The sequence below is a fragment of the Lepidochelys olivacea genome, assembly GCF_965140295.1.
Source record: "Lepidochelys olivacea isolate rLepOli2 genome assembly, chromosome: 4".
In the NCBI taxonomy this organism is placed as follows: Eukaryota; Metazoa; Chordata; order Testudines; family Cheloniidae; genus Lepidochelys; species Lepidochelys olivacea.
Genome location: NC_140414.1, coordinates 112,593,946 through 112,605,292, shown reverse-complemented (window position 1 = coordinate 112,605,292; position 11,347 = coordinate 112,593,946). Strand labels below are relative to the sequence as shown.

Below are 11,347 nucleotides of genomic sequence, written 5' to 3'. Positions count from 1 at the left end.
GTACTATTGACTCTGTCTCATGTACATATACAGTAGTTGATGATTGGTATCCCCTTATATTATGTATTACATCTATTGTACTTTGAGACCTATTTTTACATTCATTTTTGTGGGAGACATGGCATCATTTTCCTCATTCATTAATATATCCTAGCATTGTCCATGTTGACTGTGCTTCTTTAATTTCTTTAAGGTTTTTTTCTTTCCAGTAGTCATTTTGGTACCATTAGTTTCATGCAACTTATTTCACTTAATTTTGCAAGGTAAATATGCTCATACAACATTGTATAGCACCGAGCACAATGGACCGGTGGCCTCCTTGTTGAAATGTTACTGCAATAAAAAGGTTTAATAATATGTGGGTGCAGATACTATGTCTTAGTAAAGTGCAAGTTTTTAATGAGATTGTAAAACAATGGGTCAAATCCATCTTTCTGTCTGCACCTTTATCAACTCTGGGAGGCTGGCAGACAAGGTGCCACTTCATGTCTTGGCCCCAACTGAACACTGATGAATGTATAGCTGGAAAGCAGTCTGTCTCACTGTGCATTAGTAGTATTAAAATAGGTATTAGATTGATAAAAAACATGTTTAGTATTTAGACTTTATGAAATGATTGTGGGATGCTGAATATTTTAATCTCACTTAACATCTGTACCCCATATTATAAGGTTATATTAGGTGTTTGCATTGTAAACATCTGTAACTGTGTAACTCATCAAACAGGAAAGAAGAATGCATTAATATAAAGGCTGGCTTCCTACAGAAGGTGTTGGGTTCTGCACACAAAAAGGCCCATTGAAACCAGATGAGCCATTGTGAAACATCAAAGGACAAAGACTTCCTTGATTGCTCCCTCCCCACCCATGAAGAGGAGATGTGCGCAGGAACTCATCCCATCATCTCGAATGCTAGGGGAAGGGAATACAAATCCCTGACCAGAAAAACTGCATCTTTATGCTGCTTGGATTCTGAGGGCAAGTCTATACTATAAAATTAAGTTGACCTAAGTTACATTGACATTAAATTGCTTTTGCATGTCCACACTACCCTCCTTGCATTGGTGGTACACATCCTCACTAGCACTGCTTGCATAAATGCAGAGAGCAGTACACTGTGGGTAGCTATCCCACTATGCAACTTGCCACCATCTAATGGAGGGTGTTTTGGGAAGGGTTTGCAATGCCTCCTGGGGCCAAATGACTTGCACACGGGTGATAGGGAACGTGGCTTCAACATCCCATGATGCAGTTTTCTCCTATAATTTTATCTGCATCTCCTAATGTTTCACACCTGTTTTCAAAAGCCCCACAAACTGGTGGGATTCCATTGCTTTGCAGGTATGGAATGATGAGTGGGGGCGGCAGAACTTCCGGATGAGCAAGGCCACGTTCCTGGAAGGGTGTGAGAAGCTTGCCACAGCCCTCCAGTGCAGTGACACTGAAATCAGAGCACGGATAGTGGAGAAGCGAGTGGCGATCACTGTGTGGAAGCTTGCAATGGCCAGATTTATTCCTGACTGATTGGTAGCAATTTGGAGTTGGGAAATCCACTGTGGGGGTGAGGTAATGCTGTGAGGTAAGTTTTCAGGGCTATTAATCGCCTCCTGCTATGAAGGACTGTGACTCTGGGTAATGTGCAGGACATAGTGGATGGTTTTTCAGCAATGAGGTTCCTGAACTGCTGTGCGGCAATAGATGGCATGCACATTCCTATTTTGGCACCAGACCACCTTGTCACAGAGTACATCAACAGAAAGGGCTACTTTTCTATAGTTGCAAGCACTGGTGAATCACCAGGGACATTTTATTGACATCAACTTGAGATGGTGAGGGAAGGTGCATGACACGCATCTTTATGAACACAGGCTTGGTCAGAAATCTGCAAGCAGGGACTTTCTTTCCAGACTAAAGGGCTACCACTGGGGATGTTGAAATGACTACAGTGATCCTGAGAGACCCAGCCTACCCCTTACTCCCATGGCTCATGAAACCGTATACCAGCCATCTCGGCAATAGCAAGGAGCACTTCAACTACAGGCTTAGCAGGTGCAGAATGAGAGTAGAATGTACTTTTGGCCATTTGAATGGCCATGGGTGCTGTCTACTCATGAGATTAGACCTCAGTGGAAGAAAAAATCCCAATGGGTATAGGTACCTGGTGTGTGCTTCATAATATCTGTGAAGCAAAGGTAGAAAAGTTTCTGCTGGGGTGGAGGTGGAATGGCTGCCTGCTGATTTTGAGCAGCCAGATATGAGGGCGATAAGAAGAGTTCGATGAGGAGCTATACAGTTCAGGGAGGCTTTGAGAGACCTGTTTAATAGTGAGCCACAGTAATGTGTGTTGCTGGAGTGAGCTCTGCCTGGCATTGGGTTTTTTTTTTTTTTTTTGCACCCCTTTATGGACCTATTAATGAGTGCTCTGTGTGTGGTAATACAACATTGCAAATGCACCTATTGCTATTATCTAGCAATGATGTCAGCCTCAGCCAGCATATGCTGTGAACTAATAGGTGAATTAAGTTTCCATACATAGACTTTTATTCCAAACCCATGCAACCAGACACATTTATAACCGAACAAAATGTTATAAATGAAGGGGAAAGAATAGTCATTTTCATTTCACAAACACATGCACCACCCGTCTCTCTCTCAGGTCAGTGTATGTGCGGCTGTGATTGTCTGTACTCTCCCGCAGGGTGGAGTGGTAGGGGTGGTGCAGTGGCCCTGCATGCCACGTGGAATGTGGGGGCACATAGGGAGGCCCCAGAATGCAGTTTTCTATGGACAGAAGAGGAAGGAAAGCACGGGTCTGTTGAATGTGAAGGTCAACAAAAGTCTCCAGAATGTCTGTTTGCCACTTGAAGTGATAGCATCTCCTGTCTCTCTCCTTTTCCTGTGCTTTTCTCCCCTCTGCTCTATCCCTGCCCATTCTGTCTGCAAGGGTGATCCTCCAAACCTGTGCTTGGTATCCAAAGCACCAGAGGCTTGCAAGATCTCTTGGAACATGTCATCCCGCATCATCTTCATTCTCTTCCTTTTCTGGCTGAGCCATTCTGCTGGTGTGGGTGCAGAGACCCTCAATGCCACATTTACAGCTGCAAAAGTTACAATGCACAGAGATATTATTGTGAATGATTCACAAGATAAATGGGAACTTGGTATACTGAACTCACTCCTCTTGATCCACACAAGTTACAAGCACTACATTCTTTCTTCTTCTTGGGATTCACAGAGCACTGTGGCAGTCCCAGCCTGGGGGTGAGAGGTGAATTGGGACAATGGTAGGGGGAGGTAGTTTATGGGCATGAGCATATGTAGATAGGGCAATTGAACTGAATACTGGTACCGTTTTCCACTGGCAGTGGTGATTTTAGCTGATATCTGACTCCTGAGGGTAACAGCTCCTGCATGTGTCTGGTTGCAGGCCAGGTCCCTTGTTACCCAGAGTTCTTTCAATCCAAAGCTCTTGGTAACTTTATTCTGTGTGAGGTGGTGTCAGGAAGTAAATCAATGGAGACACGTCTGTCCAACCAATAGATGACTGGCACAAACAGGACAACTCAAGAGTGCTTTCGCTTAAAACTATACTTTACTTAATCTCAAGCATTTACAACATCCGCAACAGGTTAGTAAAACACCCCCAACCCTCAATAATTACTGAAGTTGGGTGTGGCTCTCGAGTGGCACAGTGGCAGTCTTTCAATGGCCAATTTTCTATCTGCCAGTGGGGACCCCAAGATGTGTCTAGAGGGAGAGTCCCCGAAGAGTCCAACTACCCCAAATTTTCTTCCTTTATTTATTCATTAGTATTGCAATAACACATCACTCAAAGCGATTTCAAAGGTTAAACAATGGGTTTCCTTCTGATCATCAATTAGTCAGATGTGTTCTTTTCAGAGTTTGCATGCCTTGAGGCCCTGACAGACACATCCCTAAGGGCACATATGAATAATCTTCCTGTTTTTCTAAAATGCATACCTCAGCAATTTCAACAGAGATCTCATCAGGAAGGACCTGGGGTCAAGCTGCTCTTTTTGTGGTCACCTCCCTTCCTGACTCAGTCATACTAAAGCTGCTGCATAGGCTCACTTGTGGCCTGCTGGCTTGGTTACTTTTAGCTATAAGCAGTAGTGGTTTGAGCACTTCACTGGTTTGCCAAGATCTCCCGTACATCCTATGTTGCTAGCCTGTGTGCTGCAATGGTTACTCCTGGGCGAATTCTGTGCTACTGTGCATGTGCAGAATTTATGTCCGCCACAGATTTCTTTGTTTCCGCACAGAAAATGACTTTCTGATGGGGAAGCAAATGGAAGCCATAAGAGTGGTCATGCGACTCTCCCCAGTAATATATTCAGGTGTCCAGGGCAGCTGGCAGAGAGGTAAATCACTGTGTGGCAGGGGGCTGGACTGGGGAAGACCCAGATGGTGACTCCTACCCTGTGCTGGGCTCAGCTGCTAGTCCCAACTGGGCTGGAGAGGACAGGACTTCCTCTTCTGCTGCATGGCATCCGGGGCCATGTCAGACCCACCCCCAGATTTCTCCCCCAGCTGTAGGAAGCTCTGCAAACTCTGCACTTCCTGCACCCATTGCTCCTCAGCTGCAGGGGGAGGGATTATTGTATGGGGAGCTGCTCCCCCATCCGCCCAACCCCCATGCATCCAGACCCTCTCATACCCAGAACCTCACTGACAAGCCCCACTCCCCCTGTACCATCCCAATAAGCCACCTGTGCCCGGATCCCCACCCTAATGAGCCCCAAACCAGCTGCACCTGGATCCCCACCCCACTGAGCCCCACTCCCCCAGCATCTGGCTGAGGGAGCTCTATTCCCCCCACACCCAGATGCCCCGCCACTGAACACCAGCCACCTTCACCTTGTTAAGGAAAAGTTAGCACATGTGACTCCATTTTGGTTTGGGGCCCACCATTGTTTAAATGCCAGCACATCATACACCAGGAGGAGTAATCCTTAGATATTGAATCCCTGTGAAAATCCTCCTCCTTGTTTCCAGCCTGCCTTGACTCCCAGTATCTGGTTTTTGTCAGTCTCTAACTCCCTGTCTCTTGGCCTTGATGTGAGGCCTCCCATCCTGATAATAAAAGTTACTGATGCATGGCTTTAGGACCATGCTGTGTAATTAACATACTGGTATAGCACGAGGAATGCACCAAGCAGGGATAGGTGGTAGATAAGACAAGGGTTTGTTTATTGGCTAAGGTTTCCGATGCACGAGGGCAACATGCTTTGCTAAAAAGTATATAACCTTTGTATAATCTGCATTCAGGGTCCCCTCCTGGCTAGCAGGGGGGCACCACGCTCGAGCGTAATAAACTTAGTGTCTTTTGGGAACTCTGCAGTTGTGGACTTTGTTTCTGTGCCTCAGCCTAGATTCAAACTGTGCGTGACCTATCAGGTATAATTCGCAGCACTGGTGTGCGTGTCCTATCAGGTGTAATTCGCAGCATTTGTGTGCGTGTCCTACCAGGTGTAATTCGTAACAGTTTTGGCGACCACAAAGGGACTCTAGGCTCGCCCCAACAAGCGAGACTACACTCCTCCTCTCGGACAGCTCCAGCCGGCACAGGGTGAGTTCACCTTTGAGAACTCCGAGGAGGGGGGTTGTGAGCCGTCGCTTAGGCGATAAGGTGGCACATTTTGTGTTCTTTTGGTAGCCCATTATAGGTTCTGGGCAGAGTGTAAGTAAGGGGACCCCTTTGGCTGAAATTCTCAAGAATTGGGAGAATATTTCTGGCACCCATGGGTTAGGCAGAAAAAAGCTGTTATTTTATGTAAGGTTGAGTGGCCAGCACTAACAACTGAAACATCTGTTGAATGGCCACCGGATGGGTCCTTTGCTGGGGATACATTAACAGTGCTTAAAAGGAGGCTGGAGGACAAAGCTCCAGCCCAGATGGATTATTGGTATGTATGGAACAACTGGGTTTATGTGCATGCAAAAGGACATCCTCTTTCCTCCTCCTTTTCTTATTCATCTCTGGGGTCTCCAGCCCTGTTCTGTGCTATGCCTGCTTCTGCCCCTCCTCCGGCTTACCCTCGGCTTTCTGACTTATGCCTGTCACCTCCTTGCTTGCCAATTAGCCGTGCTTTCTGTCCAGGTGACAAGCCTCATGTGGGGAGGACTCGGGTAGCCCTTGTAAGTAAAAATATTTTTAAAAAAGAGACCAGGAGGGCTGGGGGCTAGTTAAGAAGCCCACCCTCCTTGTTAATTTGGTAGTGAAACAAAGCTGGTGCTCATGGAAGGGACAGTTCAAAGAAAAAAAACAGGATCGGGCCCAAGCGGGCAGGCAACAGATAGAGAGATTGGAAAACAGGTTAAAAACTTAAAGGTCATAGTGAAAAAAGAAAAGTAAATAATTACAGGAATAAAAAACGTAAATTCCGGAATAATACTTAAAATGGTAAAATCTAAGTAATTGGGTGTTGTTTTAAAAAATAAGCAAGTAATTTAAAAAAAAAAAAAAGTAAAAAGTTAACTCTTTAGTTGCTGGAAAAAATTAAGCAGTTAAACTTTGTAAAATACTGAAAAAAAAAATGCTTGGTTTCTTTGCAGCCATTTTGGAAAAAAATGGGCCCTTTTCCAAAAAAATGCAATTATACAGTGCTACTTAATTAATATCATATTAGGTTCCAAGAGGCTACAATAGGTGGTGTCTTCCTTTTCAGGTCGCTGTGTGTTTGACAGCAGAAGTTAAAAGTAAAAGGCAATCAAAAGTCTGGTAAAGTTTATTGTGCCCTTTTTAAAGTAAAAATCTTTAACCTGTGGATCCAAAAGCAAGCCGGAAAGCATTTATTTTTTATGTAAATTACCTAACTAATAAGGTAGAGGCCACTGAAACCTGGGCTGCCTATAAAACAAATACAAGAAAATATGGGTAATTCCTCTGTTTTGCCTGCAATTAACAAGGGTATTTGTATAAAAAGAAAATATTTTAAGCAATGACTGACTGCCCAAAAGGGGTAGATCTGTGTTTTATTTTTGTCTTTCAAAAACTCAGAAAAAACTGATGCCAGCTAAAAAGCAATTCAACATCTCATGAATTTACTGGCACAATAAAAATTCTGTTCTGTGTTCTATGTCCTGTCTTGTGGTGTTTGACTTGTGGCCAGAATTGCTGTGTTTAATTTTTCATAAAACAGTTTAGTTTAAAACTAAATAGAAGGGTTAAATCAAAATGCAGATACTTGTTTTATTCAACTTGCAATACAAAGTGTTTAAATAATATCAAAAAATGTGATATACTAAAGTTTAATACATTTGCTTAAGTAAAAAAAAAAAAATTAATTGGCCAAACCTTTTAATTAAAAAAATTGTTGTTAAAATTTGCACACCAACAGTCTTTGGAAGCAAGGACATCAAAGGTTAACCCACTCCCCATATTATACATGAGATCCTTCTGGCTACCTCACATTTCTAGCCAAAGGGCTGGGGAGGAAAAAAAGCTATTGGACACCAGAAGTTGTACCAAGTGGACTCCTCAAAAGTGGGTGTGCTTGTCCTGGCTTGTTGCTCCAAAGCTCTGTAATAAAGTCATTTTCCTAAAAGGGTATATGTGGCATACATTATACAATAAAACTAAAGTGCTGTATAATGGGCAATGTACATGTGTTCCTTTTTAAACAAAAATGTATAAGTAAAAAGTAAAAGTTTCCTTTGCAGGTTAATAAAAGCCAAAAAGGAAAAAAAAAAATAAAACAAAGGACAAGCTAATTCAACACTGTAGCTGGCAGGCTTGGCAGGCTCGGTCCAAAGATAAGACACTGGCCTGCCCAAGGACACTACTCACAGCTAGGATTTGGCTAACAGCCAAAAAAGAGGGGGGCTTAAATGTGCCCAAACAGCTGTAAGATCTGCAACACACTGCCAGACATTAATAAAATGTGTTAGGTCTCTGTATTTACAGGTAAAAGAAGTCCTGCTTCAAAAATCCTAAGCAAACCTGCCATTTGTTAAAACCAGGTGACTGGGTCTACATAAAGGTCCCTCGACAAAATACTACTCTGGCCCCATGCTGAAAAGGCCCTTATTAAGTCCTGCTAACTACCAACACCGCTGTGAAGTGCCAAGGACTGACTGCCTAGACCCATGCTTCTTACTGCAAAAAGACCCCTCCACCTCAAGGTGACTTCACTTCAACTACTGATCAGTCTGTCCCTCCTTCTGGGTTTTTTTTTTCCTTCCTTCCTTTTAAACAGCAAAAAAAAAAAAAAAAAAAACAAGGTGAAGTGCTAGTAACCTCTCCCTTGTCCACTGACAAAGCTAACCTGCATTCAGTATTTGCTAAAGAAACCAAAGCACTACAGGGTGACGTGCTAGTAACCTCTCCCCTGTATAATGCAAAACCATGCCTGTTCCAAGAGAGAAGGAATGCCTGCTCTGCTAAAACCACCAAAATCCAAAGATTCCTAACTGCAAAAGACACTGAAAATTGGCCCTGATGGCAAAGACGGAGCATTGCACATTGGCAGGGAGAAAGTTGCGGAATGTATTCTTGGAAATGTGAAGTAAAGTGGTGGGGTGGGTTTATTCCAGAGGCTGGAACTGTGCTTGTAGGCAAGTATAAATACCAAAAACGCCTTACAGCAACGAACATTACTCCCACCATCTGCCACCACTCCTTTGCAGGTAAAGGTTCCTGGATCCATCATAGCTACGTTAAGTTGGCGCTGGGAACCCCACCTGACCCTGACAAGCCATTGGATGAGCCACTTCACGAATGAACACCACGACCAACCCATGGACTAAGCTTTCCAGCTACTGGGACCTTCACAGCCCACCAGGACTTCTTGTGTTCCTGTTTATTGGACTTACATTGGGGGTAGTGTTTTTTGTATAGTACAGGGGAGGATGTCGACATTGGTATGGTTTGCCTGGGAGGGGTTCTCTCCCTATTCCCAAGTCCAGTACAAGGATGGGAGGGCAATAGCTTCTTGAATTTAACCCGTGCTATCAAACAGGGTGTAAATCGAACGCAGTGTTGGATTTGTATTCGTACCCCCACATATTTAGGTCAGGGCGTCCCGTTGGTAGGGGTACCTATCCCCCTTAACCGAACACTCCAAGCTAAGCTATGGGCAAACACTATATTTAACTGGAATGTTACAATCCAAATATGGTTTATTGATATGGTGGCCCAGAGTAATTATGCTTTATGTGTGTCACGATGTAAGGGCATAGAAAATACAGTTTTTGTAGGGAATTTTGTAGGGTGCAAGGACACCACTCAAATCAGCTCTGGTGCGGGAGGCCCCTCTACCTACTCCAGAACCCCGTGGCCAGTCCCCGAGGGGTCTGGCTGGTATTGGTTATGCAATCACACAGCCTATAAGGTTCTCCCAGCAGGATGGTGTGGTCCATGTACCTTAGGGGCTATAGTACCCGCCGTGACAGTACACCAGAACCTGACCCGGGGAGAGATCTGCAATCTAGTATGGAGGGACCGACAAAGTATTCCTTTAAACCCCCTTTCTTATCGGCCCAAAGGCTTTCGCTCCTTTGTGCGTTGGTTTCTGCCATGGTTGGGAGTAAGCGAGCTGGAAAAAGCTATAGTTAACATTTCAGCTGCTTTGGAACTAATGGCAAATGCTACTGCAGATGCTCTCTCTGCCCTTCAAATTGAAGTCACCCAGCTATCCCAAACGACATTGCAAAACCACCTAGCCCTGGATTATCTCCTTGCAAATCAGGGCGGGGTTTGTGCTCTGGTCAATTCAAGCTGTTGTGTATTTGTAAATCAGCACCATAGGATGGAAACTGACATCCACATCCTCAAGCAACAGGCAGCCCTATTCCACCACCTCAGCCTCGACACTACCAATGCCGGATTCCAGGAGGTCTGGGACTGGCTCACCTCATGACTACCGGATGTGGGGACTTGGGGACGGCGTATTTTGTATTTACTTTTTTTGACTGTTATTGTTTTTGCGTTATTTTTTGTATGCCTACAATGCTGCAGTATGTGCTGTCGGCAGTTGCTAACCCTGCAGCGCGGTTACTCAGCCCTGATATAGCTTACTGACGTACAAAAAAAAAAGGGAGGACTGTTAAGGAAAAGTTAGCACATGTGACTCCATTTTGGTTTGGGGCCCACCATTGTTTAAATGCCAGCACATCATACACCAGGAGGAGTAATCCTTAGATATTGAATCCCTGTGAAAATCCTCCTCCTTGTTTCCAGCCTGCCTTGACTCCCAGTATCTGGTTTTTGTCAGTCTCTAACTCCCTGTCTCTTGGCCTTGATGTGAGGCCTCCCATCCTGATAATAAAAGTTACTGATGCATGGCTTTAGGACCATGCTGTGTAATTAACATACTGGTATAGCACGAGGAATGCACCAAGCAGGGATAGGTGGTAGATAAGACAAGGGTTTGTTTATTGGCTAAGGTTTCCGATGCACGAGGGCAACATGCTTTGCTAAAAAGTATATAACCTTTGTATAATCTGCATTCAGGGTCCCCTCCTGGCTAGCAGGGGGGCACCACGCTCGAGCGTAATAAACTTAGTGTCTTTTGGGAACTCTGCAGTTGTGGACTTTGTTTCTGTGCCTCAGCCTAGATTCAAACCTTGCGTGACCTATCAGGTGTAATTCGCAGCACTGGTGTGCGTGTCCTATCAGGTGTAATTCGTAGCACTTGTGTGCGTGTCCTACCAGGTGTAATTCGTAGCACTTGTGTGCGTGTCCTATCAGGTGTAATTCGTAGCACTTGTGTGCGTGTCCTACCAGGTGTAATTCGTAGCACTTGTGTGCGTGTCCTACCAGGTGTAATTCGTAACAACCTAGACCCCCATGCAGAGTTCCATTACTGTTGCACCCAGAACCCCCCAACAAGCCCTTGTGCATCCAGATCCCCCCACATCCGGATCTCCCACTGAGCTGTCCATACCCAGATTGCCCCACACAGAACTCTCTCAATCCCCATCTGGATCCACCCACACTAAGCCTCTCCACACTTGGATCCTGCTTTGCTGAGCCAGCCTGCCCGCACTTGGTGCACCTGGCACAAAGGGGCAGGGCCCTGGGGTGTGTTTGGGGCAGGCCCAGTCCTTGCACTTTGTTAGGGTTGCGTGCAGCCTCAGAATTGAGTCCATGTCCCAGGGAGGGAGCTGCACGGTGATCTCCCACCTCTGTGCAGCCAGTGGCCTGTGCTCCCCAGTGCCATGCTGGAGCCTCCACATTTATTTGACAAATAAAATTTGCAGAATTTTAAAATATTGTGTGCAAAATTTTTATTTTTTTTGGCGCAGAATGCCCTCAGGAGTAAATGGTGCCTGCTGAACTAATCACAGTGGAAGAAACCTTCAGCGGAGGAGTGCAGAGTACCTCA

The 11,347-nt window shown here is 45.0% G+C and overlaps 1 long non-coding RNA gene across 1 annotated transcript; it reads left to right on the top strand.

The window, feature by feature from the left end:
* Positions 1 to 4,885: 4,885 nt before the first annotated feature.
* Positions 4,886 to 10,538, top strand: LOC311519397. The gene is made up of 2 exons (XR_014711266.1): positions 4,886 to 5,926; positions 7,927 to 10,538. It is a non-coding gene; the product is annotated as an uncharacterized lncRNA (long non-coding RNA).
* The last annotated feature ends 809 nt before the right edge of the window (positions 10,539 to 11,347 follow it).